This window comes from Pinus tabuliformis, chromosome 4_2, assembly GCF_031772625.1.
Source record: "Pinus tabuliformis cultivar Carrire ecotype Pingquan chromosome 4_2, CPIR1, whole genome shotgun sequence".
In the NCBI taxonomy this organism is placed as follows: domain Eukaryota; kingdom Viridiplantae; phylum Streptophyta; class Pinopsida; order Pinales; family Pinaceae; genus Pinus; species Pinus tabuliformis.
In genome coordinates, this window is record NC_142304.1 from 695,572,411 (window position 1) to 695,584,697 (window position 12,287).

At 37.3% G+C, this 12,287-nt stretch overlaps 1 long non-coding RNA gene across 1 annotated transcript; it reads right to left on the reverse strand.

Moving 5' to 3' along the window:
- Nucleotides 1–245: 245 nt before the first annotated feature.
- Nucleotides 246–11,785, reverse strand: LOC149171388 (uncharacterized). The gene is made up of 5 exons (XR_016259024.1): nt 11,662–11,785; nt 11,448–11,529; nt 2,559–4,424; nt 731–2,045; nt 246–274 (listed from the first exon to the last, which is right to left on the reverse strand). It is a non-coding gene; the product is annotated as an uncharacterized LOC149171388 (long non-coding RNA).
- Between the last annotated feature and the right edge of the window lie 502 nt (nt 11,786–12,287).

The window sequence follows — 12,287 nt, forward strand, 5'->3', positions numbered from 1 at the left end:
GGCTTGGTATATACCGCCCTTCAAACAGAGAAAAAGGTGGAGGATTTCTGATTCTTATTATAAGCACTCATTTTAGAGTGTCTGCCTTTTTTAGGCTTGGTATATACCGCCCTTCAAACAGAGAAAAAGGTGGAGGATTTCTGATTGTTGTTATAAGCAAGGGTTTGTCCGACATCAAGATGCTTTCCCACGAAGATCAGAGGCTGTTGGTCGGAGAGAATCCATTATTTGGCCTGGATCTAAGATGAAACTGGAATATAACAATCAGATATACCTGTAAATCATCACAAGCAAGCAATTCCATAAGAAAATGAGAAAATGTTGCCTCCCAAGGATGAGAAATGTAATTCATAAACTAAACGGAAAAGCTCTCCCAAGCCAAAACTTTAAGCAGTTGCCAAAAAAATAACTCTTCGCATAAACAATTTTGGAGATCTTCAAGATGAATTTGCTATCATATATTCAAAGTGAATTATAACTAACAAGGGCAGTGATCATAAAACTATATTGATAGCATGATGCCACAGTGTTCTCAAAGTAGATCCATATGAACTGCTAATAAACAGTTGTTTGATCCACAAGTATAACAGTCCTCAAAGCACATATACCATATATTTAGGGTAGATTATCACCATCTACAAATCAGAGATGAGCGCAGCAACGAATGAAATTGAAACCACAAACTGTTCTCAACAATTAACGGAAGTGTGACTGTGCAAGTGAAGCATACCAGTAGTTAAATGTTTAACCATTCAAGTATTTAGGCCATGCCTTAAGAGTACTGCCAAAGAGATCATAACTAAGCAGTAACCGAGCGCTGAAGAACCTCAAAACAGTCATGAATCTGGACATAGCCAACAGGCAGTTCAGAAAATTGGCAGAGAAGGATCAATACTCGTAAAGGCAACTCATAAAGGCATCTCCAACGACCTTATCACCGAAGCAGCTGTTCTGCAATGTCGCCCAAGAGCCAACTCCAGAGAACAAGGAGCCACGATACCACTGCTAAAAATACTCCAATATCCTCATCCTGCTTGGCAGAATAAGAAAGCTGGCTATAAAACAACTGCTAACGACTACTCCAATATCTTCAACATCCTTGGCATAATAATGTTGGCCATAAAAGACATTTGAGATCAAGTCTTGGAAAATATTACTGAGATGAACACTCACATGACATGCTCTGGATTTGCAGTGGAATGCTCAACTGACCTTCGGCTATTAGTATTTTTGTTGAAAGCGATAATCAGCATGCATCTTCTGTCATAGTTCGAATCCCATCTTTTGGATGAAAGGCTGAACTGATGATATTTGGTGGTTGAAATGCCATTCCCATATGGTAGATTATGATCACTACCTGTGTGACTTGGTGCACTCCCTTGTATCATTCTCTATTGAATCAGATAATGCTGTCTGCCTTTCTAAAAGATTAATTTTGAAAATCTTTGAAACTCTTTCGAGGATATAATGAGGCACCCATGTCCTATTTTCATTATTCAAAATATTCCTGGTATAAGCCCGAGGAACCAATGGATATGAGCACTGATCTGCACCTCTTTACAGGGGATGGATGTGGTGGTGTCGCAGTCTACTGAACCGCTGAAGGTATTCGGGTAGACAGTGATGCATCATAAAGGGGAAATTCTTATAAACCTTTAGCATGATGCAAAATACCGTTAAAAAGGAGAATGCACTTCAACTATTTTGCTGAAGCTCTGCCACCATTTTAGAGCGTCTGCTTTTATTAAGTTTGATCTCAATAGCGCCCTTCGAAAAGGGAAAAAGGTGGAGGCTAGATTCCTTCTGATTGTTGTAATAAGCAAGGGTTGGTCCGTCAAGAAGATGCTTTTCTGCGAAGATCAAACGCTGCTATTCGGAGGGAATCTCTTCTGTGATGCTGTTCGGAGGGAATCTCTTCTGTGACCTGGATCTTCTTTGATATCTTTAACGGTGTAAAAGCTCTCTCAATTTCGAGAGTTATGGTCTTAATAAGAGTTTTGACAAAGATCTACTTCTTGAAACTGGACTATAACTAACAGATATACCTGAAAATCATCACAAGTAAATTTATCAACATATTATGAAAAAACAGTACCAAATTCCATAAGAAAATTAGAAATCGTTGCCTCCCAAGGATGAGGAATGTAATTCATAAACTAAAAGGAAAAGCTATCCAAAGCTAAAATTTTAAGTAGTTGCCTTGGAAATAACTCTTCACATAAAACAATTTTGGAGAGCTTCAAGATGCATTTGCAAGGATGACAAATGTAATTCATAAACTAAAAGGAAAAGCTATCCAAAGCCAAAACTTTAAGCAGTTGCCAAAAATAACTCCAGATAAACAATTTTGGAGAGCTTCAAGATGCATTTGCCATCATATATTCAAAGTGAATTATAACCAACAAGGGCAGTGATCATATAACTATATTGATAGCATGATACCACAGTGTTCTCAAAGTAGATCCATATGAACTATGCTAATATACAGTTGTCTGATTCAGAAGGAAGTATAACAGTTCTCAAAGGACATATAACATGTATTTAGGGTAGATTATCACCATCTACAAATCAGAGATGAGCGCAGCAACGAATGAAACTGAAACCCCAAACTGTTGTCAACAATAAACGGAAGTGTGACTGTGCAAGTGAAGCATATCAGTAGTTAAATGTTTAACCATTTAAGTATTTCGGTCATGCATTAAGAGTACTGTCAAAGAGATCATAGCTAGGTAGCAACCGGGCGCTAGCGCTGAAGAACCTCAAAACAGTCATCAATCTGGACATATCCAACAGCAGTTCAGTACATTGGCCGAGAAGCATCAATACTCGTAAAGGCAACCCATAAAGGCATCTCCAACGACCTCACCGAAGCAACTGTTCTACAAAATCTCCCAAGAACCAAATCCAGAGAACAAGAAGCCACGATACGGCTGCTAAAAATACTCCAATATCTTCATCCTGCTTGGCAAAATAAGAAAGCTGGCTCTAAAACAACTGCTAACGACTACTCCAATATCTTCATCCTCCTTGGCAGAATAAGGCTGGCCATAAAAGACATTTGAGATCAAGTCTTGGAAAATTGTACTGAGATAAACACTCACATGACATGTTTTGGATTTGCAGTGGAATGCTCAACTGACCTTCGGCTATTTTTGTTGAAATTGATAATCAGCATGCCCTTCTGTCATAGTTCGAATCCCATCTTAACTATTGGATGAAAGGCTTAAAGGCTCATGGAATTGATGACATTTGGTGGTTGAAATGTCATTCCCATATGGTAGAAGATAATCACTACCTGTGTGATTTGGTGCACTCCCTTTTATCATTCTCTATTGCATCAGATAATGCTGTCTGACTTTCTAAAAGATTAATTTTGAAAATGCTACTCTTTCAAGGATATAATGAGTAGTGGAATCATCAGATATCCATCATTCATCATTCTCTATTGCATCAGATAACGCTGTCTGACTTTCTAAAAGATTAATTTTGAAAATCTGTGCTACTCTTTCAAGGATATAAAGAGTACTGGAATCATCAGATATCCAGAGGCCTCAAAATGGAGTGTGAGGCACCCAGATCCTATTTTCATTATCCAAAATATTCCTGGTATAATCCCTGGAGGAACCAATGGATATGAGCACCGATCTGCAGGGCACAGATGTGCTGGTGTCGCAGTGTACTGAGCCGCAGAAGATTCCTGGTATAAGCCCGGACGAACAAATGGATATGAGCACCGATCTGAACCTCTTACATGGGACAGATGTGGTGGTGTCGCAGTCTACTAAGCCGCAGAAGGGATTCGGGTAGACAATGATGCATGATAAAGGGGAAATTCCTATAAACCCTTAGCATTACGCAAAAACCGTTAAAAAGTAGTATACACTTTTTCAACTATATTGCTGAAGCTCTGGCACTCATTTTAGAGTGTCTGCTTTTTCTAAGCTTGATATTAATACCGCCCTTCAAACAGGGAAAAAGGAGGATAAATTCCTTCTTATTGTTGTAATAAGCAAGGGTTCGTCCATCATCAAGATGCTTTCCTGCGAAGATCAGACGTTGCTGGTCGGAGGGAATCCCTTCTTTGGCCTGGATCTTATCTTTGATATCTTTAACGGTGTAAAAGCTCTCAGCCTCGAGAGTGATGGTCTTAATAGGAGCTTTGACAAAGATCTGCATCTTGAAACTGCAATATAATTAATAGATATCCCTTATTTGGCCTGGATCTTATCTTTGACATCTTTAACTTTGACAAAGATCTGCATCTTGAAACTGCAATATAATTAATAGATATCCCTTATTTGGCCTGGATCTTATTTTTGACATCTTTAACGGTGTAAAAGCTCTCAGCCTCGAGAGTGATGGTCTTAATAAGAGCTTTGACAAAGATCTGCATCTTGAAACTGGAATATAATTAATAGAGATACCTGTAAAGAATCACAAGCAGTTTTTTTGGAGTCAAAAATGTTTATTTATCAAAATATTACGAAAAAACAGTACTATCAAATTCCATAAGAAAATGAGAAACTATCAAATTCCATAAGAAAATGAGAAAATGTGGCCTCCCAAGAATGACCAATGTAATTCATAAACTAAAACGAAAAGCTCTCCAAACCCAAAACTTTACACAGTTGCCAAAGAATAACTCTTCACAAGCAGTTTTTTTTGGGTCAAAAATGTTTATTTATCAACATATTACGAAAAAACAGTACTATCAAATTCCATAAGAAAATGAGAAACCGTTGCCTTTTTTTGGGTCAAAAATGTTTATTTATTAACCTATTACGAAAAAAAATGTACTATCACAGTACTGTCAAATTCCATAAGAAAATGAGAAACCGTTGCCTCCCAAAAATGACCAAATGTAATTCATAAACTAAAACGAAAAGCTCTCCCAACCCAAAACTTTACAGTTGCCAAAGAATAACTCTTCACATAAAACGACGAAGAGTAGTTGCCAAAGAATAACTCTTCACATAAACGACGAAGAGTAGGAACTAGGAACTCTAACAAGGCAAGGCTGTGTGACAGAATGTTATACACTAAACTACAAAGAAAATAAAATGCAGAACGCAATATAGCCTTGATAGCTAAATTTACATTCAAAATAAAATACACGCATTAGAAAAGAATTTTTAAGATATGAAAGCTTAAAAAAAAAACATAGACCGCCTATAAATAGAAACCCAGAAAGACAGAAACCCAAACAGCTTGCATATCAAGAAATATAAGCTACAGAAAATAATATGACCGTCAATAACCACGTACAATCAGAGCTGCTAGTAGGAGGGAAGCCCTTTTTGACCTGGATTTTATCTCCTTGATGTAGCCCCATTGTGGGTTTTCCAGGGTAAATCTCATGAATAACAGTCCTCAAAGCAAAATGTAATTCATAAACTAAACAGAAAAACTCTCCCAAGCCAAAACTTTAAGCAGTTGCCAAAAAAATAACTAAACGGAAAAGCTCTCCCAAGCCAAAACTTTAAGCAGTTGCCAAAAAAATAACTCTTCGCATAAACAATTTTGGAGATCTTCAAGATGTTTGCTATCATATATTCATAGTGAATTATAACTAACAAGGGCAGTGATCATAAAACTATATTGATAGCATGATGCCACAGTGTTCTCAAAGTAGATCCATATGAACTGCTAATAAACAGTTGTTTGATCCACAAGTATAACAGTCCTCAAAGCACATATACCATATATTTAGGGTAGATTATCACCATCTACAAATCAGAGATGAGCGCAGCAACGAATGAAATTGAAACCTTGTATGGTTGTCTCTTCATGATACTTCTATCTTATGTTCTTGTATGGTTGTCTCTTTATTATCTTGTGTTCTTGTATGGCTGTCTCTTTATGATACTTCTATCTTATGTTTTTGTAGGGTTATCTCTTTATGATCCTTCTATCTTATTTGTTGGCTGTCTCTTTATGATACTTCTATCTTATGTTTTTGTAGGGTTATCTCTTTATGATCCTTCTATCTTATTTGTTATATGGTTGATGTCTTATGTATAATTATTGAATGATGGAATTAATGAAAAAGAATGGAAATAGAAAAAATCATCAAAAATAATTATCATTAATGAAGGCCATGTAAAAGTCAACAGAGGAGAGGAGAGGCCAACAACAACAACAGCAACAACAACTCAGTCTTTGAGGAGAGGAGAGGCCAACAACAACAGCAACAACTACTCAGTCTTTAGATTAAGAGGAGTAAGAGGCACCGCGTAGTTCTGTCAAGAGGAGGCCGAAATGGCTAGAGTAGACAATAAGAGATGCTCAAGAGCATGTGGAGGCTCTTAATAGTACTTTCAAGGAGAGCGGACCACTAAGACATTTTCCTCATTAAATGGCACTCATGAGTGACATCATTGACTATGAGTTTTGCAATTATGAGGACGCAGCATGCCAACAAGTTTAGAGAGATGCCATGGTAAAAGAGTATGCTTCTATCATGAAGGATGATGTCTATGACATTCTATCACAGCCAAAGGGGAAATCTCAAGATGGGTCTTCAAGATCAAACATGCTACAAACGGCAGCATCTAGAAGTACATGGCTAGGTTTGTGGCCATAGGTTTTTCCTAAAAGGATGGAATGGATCACGAGGAGACATTCACTCCAAACGTTGGATACACTTATGTTAGGGCTCTCATGTCTATGGCTTCAAAAAAGATGGGATGGAGGATACCTCAGTGGCTTTTTTAGTGTTGGTACATATAGCATGTCCTTTACTTCCAACAAACCTAACTCGAGTTGGAACTTAACAGTTCCAACACCCTTCACTGCATACTTGGCATCAATACCTCCGCAAACAAGTCAAAGTCAATATCCATAAGACTGTTAAATAGCTCCTATGCCTCTTGTCCCATGGTATGATGCACCACTATCCAGGTACAAGTCAATCCTTTTGATGGTGTTGGTTAATAGACAAGAGACAAATGACAAGCCCTTTTTAAACTTCGATGCAAACTCATGAACCACTGTTGGCACTGATGTTTGTTGCAATTTCCCCTTCTTCTTCCTCTCTGAACATTGTGATGCATAGTGCCCATTCCTGTGGCATGCAAATCATTTCACTTTGCTCAAAGCCTTTCTTATAGCTAGTGAAGTAGCCTCTCCACCTATATTTTTCTTCCTCTTTCCTTGCCTCGCTTAATAGGTATGGAAAAGGTTCTCATCATCACCCTTCTATTGGCCTCCTAGAGATTCCTCTAGGATGCCCTCCTGGACAAAATCATCCCATAATCTTTCCCAATTAGGATGAGGTTCTCATGCAAAGATGCCCTTCATGAAAGGAGTCCATAGCTTAGTGAAGCCATTCAAGATAGTCCTTACCAATTCATCCCATGTCATGGTCACCCCAACTATTGCCAACTCATCACATACCTATGTGATCTTTGTTGAATAATTGGCCGTGGCATTTGCTCTCGTGTTCTTGAGTTTCTCTATCAACACCATTTTTTTGTTTGAGTTATCCCTCTAATAAAGCGTCATTAGAGCCTCCCACATCTCCCTTGTTGTCTTCTTCTCGGATAGGTGAGGAATCACATGATCCTTCACCACATCCAAGATAATTCTCCTAAGTTTGACATCCTTTTAGTTATAGCTGGCCAATTTTGTAGCATCTATAGGCATCATGATTTTGGAGTTTAGAAACTCCCATATGCCATTCTCCAGAATCAATGAAACCCTCACCTTTCAGGGAGTGAAGTTAGATGCACCCTCAACCCTTTATACCACTATGGTTGATATGTGGCTCCCATATGAACTATACGACTACGACTTCCTTCATTGGTGTCATCGTTGCTCTAGTCCATCAACTGGTATGGTCTCCCTCCAAGAGGTGACCACCCATCATTGCTCGTACTACAATCTGGCACCACACTCATGCAACTTTGCAACTTTGTATGCCCCTTGCGTAATCATTTCTTTGTTCTCGACAGCACCTCTAGGACTTCAGTCAATCTACGGTTGACTGCTACATTCCTCTACAACACGGCTCTCCTTGTTGGAATGACTATGTTTTGACCACTCAGCAGCACCATATGGGCTTTACGATCGCAACTAACAGTTCTATCGCCAACTAACAGTTATATCACTAACCTTGCTAGATCTTATGGCAGTTGGATTTTTCCTCTTAGCCCGACGATTGTTGTCTTCGACGGTTGGTTTTCCTTGCCCAAAACATCCCTGGCACTAACTCAATGATGGTTACAGGCTTCTTTGACAACCCTCCACTTCCTCACATACACAGCCTGTTAGAGTTAGCCTGCCCTACAATTGCCAACTACTATTTTGGTTGTCGGCATGACTAGAGATTATATGCTATACTTGCGTCCCATTCGACCTCTACCTCTGCGACTGCCAATTCGATCTCTATGATTACCACATCCCCTATGGTCTCGAATAACACCATTCTCAATCATATCCCCTATGGTCTCGAATAACACCATTCTCTGTGGTGCCTGATAGATCTGTCAGCAACTAGGTCATTGTCGCCTTATCAACCACCTTAAATTTTTCTTCACTCAATTGTCCAGCCATTAGCGTTGCGCATCATAAGAAATTAATTTTTCTTATGCGTTGAATTCTCAACATGCAAAATAAGAATTATCCCTTGAATGGTCGTTGGCCGAACCTAGACCCTTCCAATCACTAAACACACCTAGCGCCTGGTGATTCTGAGATCGATTTCTCAAAGTTTCAACTATCATACCTTGTTAATTTCAGAACCCAGCAACCTGAAAATTAATTCCTAGCAAATTTATCACATATCTACTGAATAAAAGCACAACTAAGTTCTTAGCGTAAACAAAAAAATATTCAGCAAAAGCACAACCAATCTCAATCACACATTACACAAGTTTTTTGCCCAATCAAATCAATTCTTCATTAATAATTCAAAACCTCATTAATAATTCAAAACCTACTAAGGCTCTCTTACTAGGATAATGACGCACTGAGAAAACTACAAATACAACAATAACCTAAATCTGATCCACCTGATCAAGCCCTAGATTTGTCCTCAATCTGTCTTGGCTGATTTGGATCTCCCTTGCACCTTCCTCGGACCTGGCACACTTTCTCCACTCAATTACTGAAATCTCCTATCAAGCCTTGTGTTCACTATTGTTGTGTCTTCTCCTCTCCTTAGCTCTTCTTTTATAAGCTCGAGTTGTTGATTGAATTCACAACCCTAATCTCCAAAGTGATTGACAGTTGAAATTTGATCTCATCTCACTTGAGATGAATCATTAAGATACATCTAATTCCACTATTCCAAATAACCTTTACCCTAATCTTCAAAGTGATAATTTTTGATTGAATTCACAACCCTAATCTTCAAAGTGATTGTCAGTTGAAATTTGATCTCATCTCACTTGAGATGAATCATTAAGATACATCTAATTCCACTATTCCAAATAACCTTATATCTAATTCCACTATTCCAAATAACCTTTACATTTCATTAGATTAAAAACAATTTTATCTTATGAAAAAAAATTACTTTAATTACTACTTTAGCTGGATTTTGCACGCCCAAACTTTAGGGCTATGAAGAAGTACATGCCTAAACTACAAACATCAAGCCGGAGTTCACTTTATGAGTTCACTCTATGTTAGAAGTCGTGGTGCATTCATGAAGGATATGCTCCACGTTTGTTCACTCATACTGATTTTATCCAAAGCATTGTTCATGAACCACCATAAATCACATCATTTTGGGATAGTCGTCGCATGTTAAACATTGTAAGAGAAGTTTTCTTAACACGAGAGATATGAATCAACTTTGGCCTTTCTTTTTAAGAGGCATTGAGGCAATCCTTTTCCATAAGAACATTGCCAACCAAATACCACCAACGACAATTATGGATGGGACAACAGTCATGGCAGCTCATTTGAAAGGTTAATTCCAAATTGAACTCTGATTAAAAACAAGACTAAAGAAGAAAAAAAGCAGAACAAGGTCAAGAAAGCTAACCTACGTAGGAGAAATATGTGTAACCAAATTGACCCTATTTATATAGTCGTAATATTAGGGGTCAAACCTAAAGTAATGTTACCAAAAATAGCATAAAAAGGAGGAAGGGTTCATTTATAAATGCATTCATGTAGGCTCAAAGTTTGAAAGGGGCATTGGATTGGTAAATCATTTATACAAGACAACCTAATGGCATTATTATTCCTCTTAATAGAGGCATATTATTCCTCTTAATAGAGGCATTTTTTGTGGTTCCTAGTTCAAATTTTAGTGTTGTTTTGGGTGTCATACTTATTGTTCACAAACTTGCAAGTTGTCTCACCTTCAAACAACAAATGGAAAGGATGAAAGCATGTCCCTAATTACAAACAAAGCTCGAGGGAGTTGGTTTAAGTAGCCAGGGTAACACTAATCTACCACTATTTTAGGGTTTAAGACCTATCATTGTGGGTTTGGAATATTTTTCTAGGTCTGCAATTCAACCTTGTTTTCTAAGAAGATAAAATATATATATATTTTTTGTTCATCCATCACCTCAAATGCAACCTTGTTTTCCAGGAAGATAAAAAATATATATATTTTGTTCATGCATCACCTCAAATGCAAGGTATGGGTCGTTATGGAATTGGAATCTACAAAAATAACTTCAAAAATAAACCATAAGAGGTTACAATACCAAAAACGTCAAGATCTTGAAATATGTCACAATTGATAGTCGAGTAGCAATGTGATATGTCACAGTTGATAGTCGAGGAGCAATGTTGTAAGGAACTTTCAAAAATTCTAAAGGTGTTACCCCCAAATCCTACATCATCTCAAATGCAAAAAATTCAAGGCAAGAACAAAGAACTATTGCAAAACAAAAGCAAAATTCAATAAGACATTCCCAAAAAGCAAGCCATTCGCAATAAAAGACGCCCACAAGTTTATGTTGGCCCTACTTGTATTCATAACTTTGAAAGGTCAACCCTAATCTATTTTGAGGTCTAAGAATAAATGAAAGGTTAAGAGGGGCTTATTTGTGGTAAGCTTATGTTGAGGGCTTTTGGACAGTGGAAGCACCCATGAGCCTATTATAGTCATAGCGCAAGAGATTATTTCAAAATGGCCTTCCTCTTGATATCAAACATCTAGCAGCCTTATGCTACTAGAGGATGCAACACTAATACCCAGTTGTAACACCTTGCTATAGTATTAATTATGTTATGGTTAGCCCTACACACATTAGCACTTGAAAGGAAGGTTAGAGATCTTGTATGGAGAATGTAAAAATGTTTCTTATCGTGCTAAATACACACAAAATGTTGAGAGATATTATGAATAATTTTATGCACTAGAAAGTACATCTTATGTAAAGACTAAAAATCATAAATCGTAAATAAATGAAGGATGATCATATATTGGTAAACAATGGATCATATATGAACATGTGCACCAAAAGAAAACTCTCATGTACCTTTGTCTCTGCCTTTGCACTCTAAAAAGTCCTCACAGATAGATTTCAACACTTTAGTTCATGATTTCCCACATTACATTACCTGCATTACAATGTGCATTACAATGTGGTCGATAAGTAGATAGATGACAAAAAATGTAAGATGCCTAAGGGATGATCATATATAGGTAAATAGTGGATCATATATGAACATGTGCACCAAAAGAAAACTCACATGTAACTTTGTCTCTGCCTTTGCACTCTACTACAGTCTCTTCCTCACAAATAGATTTCAACACTTTAGTTCATGATTCTCCACATTACATTACCTGCATTACAATGTGGTCGATAATCAGATAGATGACAAAAAATGTAAGACGCCTTGAATTTAAATGCACACAAATGGAACCATACATATCACATCAATCTTCACCCACTATGCTTGTGTAACCATGGGTTGTTAGGACCTACCTTAAGTTCCCAACAATGTACCAAACTGACACTTATATATTATGAGAATTAAAAAACCAAAACTAAATATCTTATGAGTAATATTACGCAAAAGTACATTTTATACATTTCAAGAATTTAGTTAGTTATTCTCCATATTACATTTACTGCATTACAATGTGGTTAATGATTACAATGTGATTAATGATTACGTGGATGAAAAATAATGTAAGATGCCTCGAATTTAAATACACACAGATGGAACCATACATATCACCTCAATCTTCGCCTTCACCCACTATGCTTGTATAAACATGGTTGTTAGGACCTACCTTAATTTCCTACACAATGTACCAAACAAACACTTAGATATATTATGACAAATCATAAACCAAAACAAAATGTCTTATG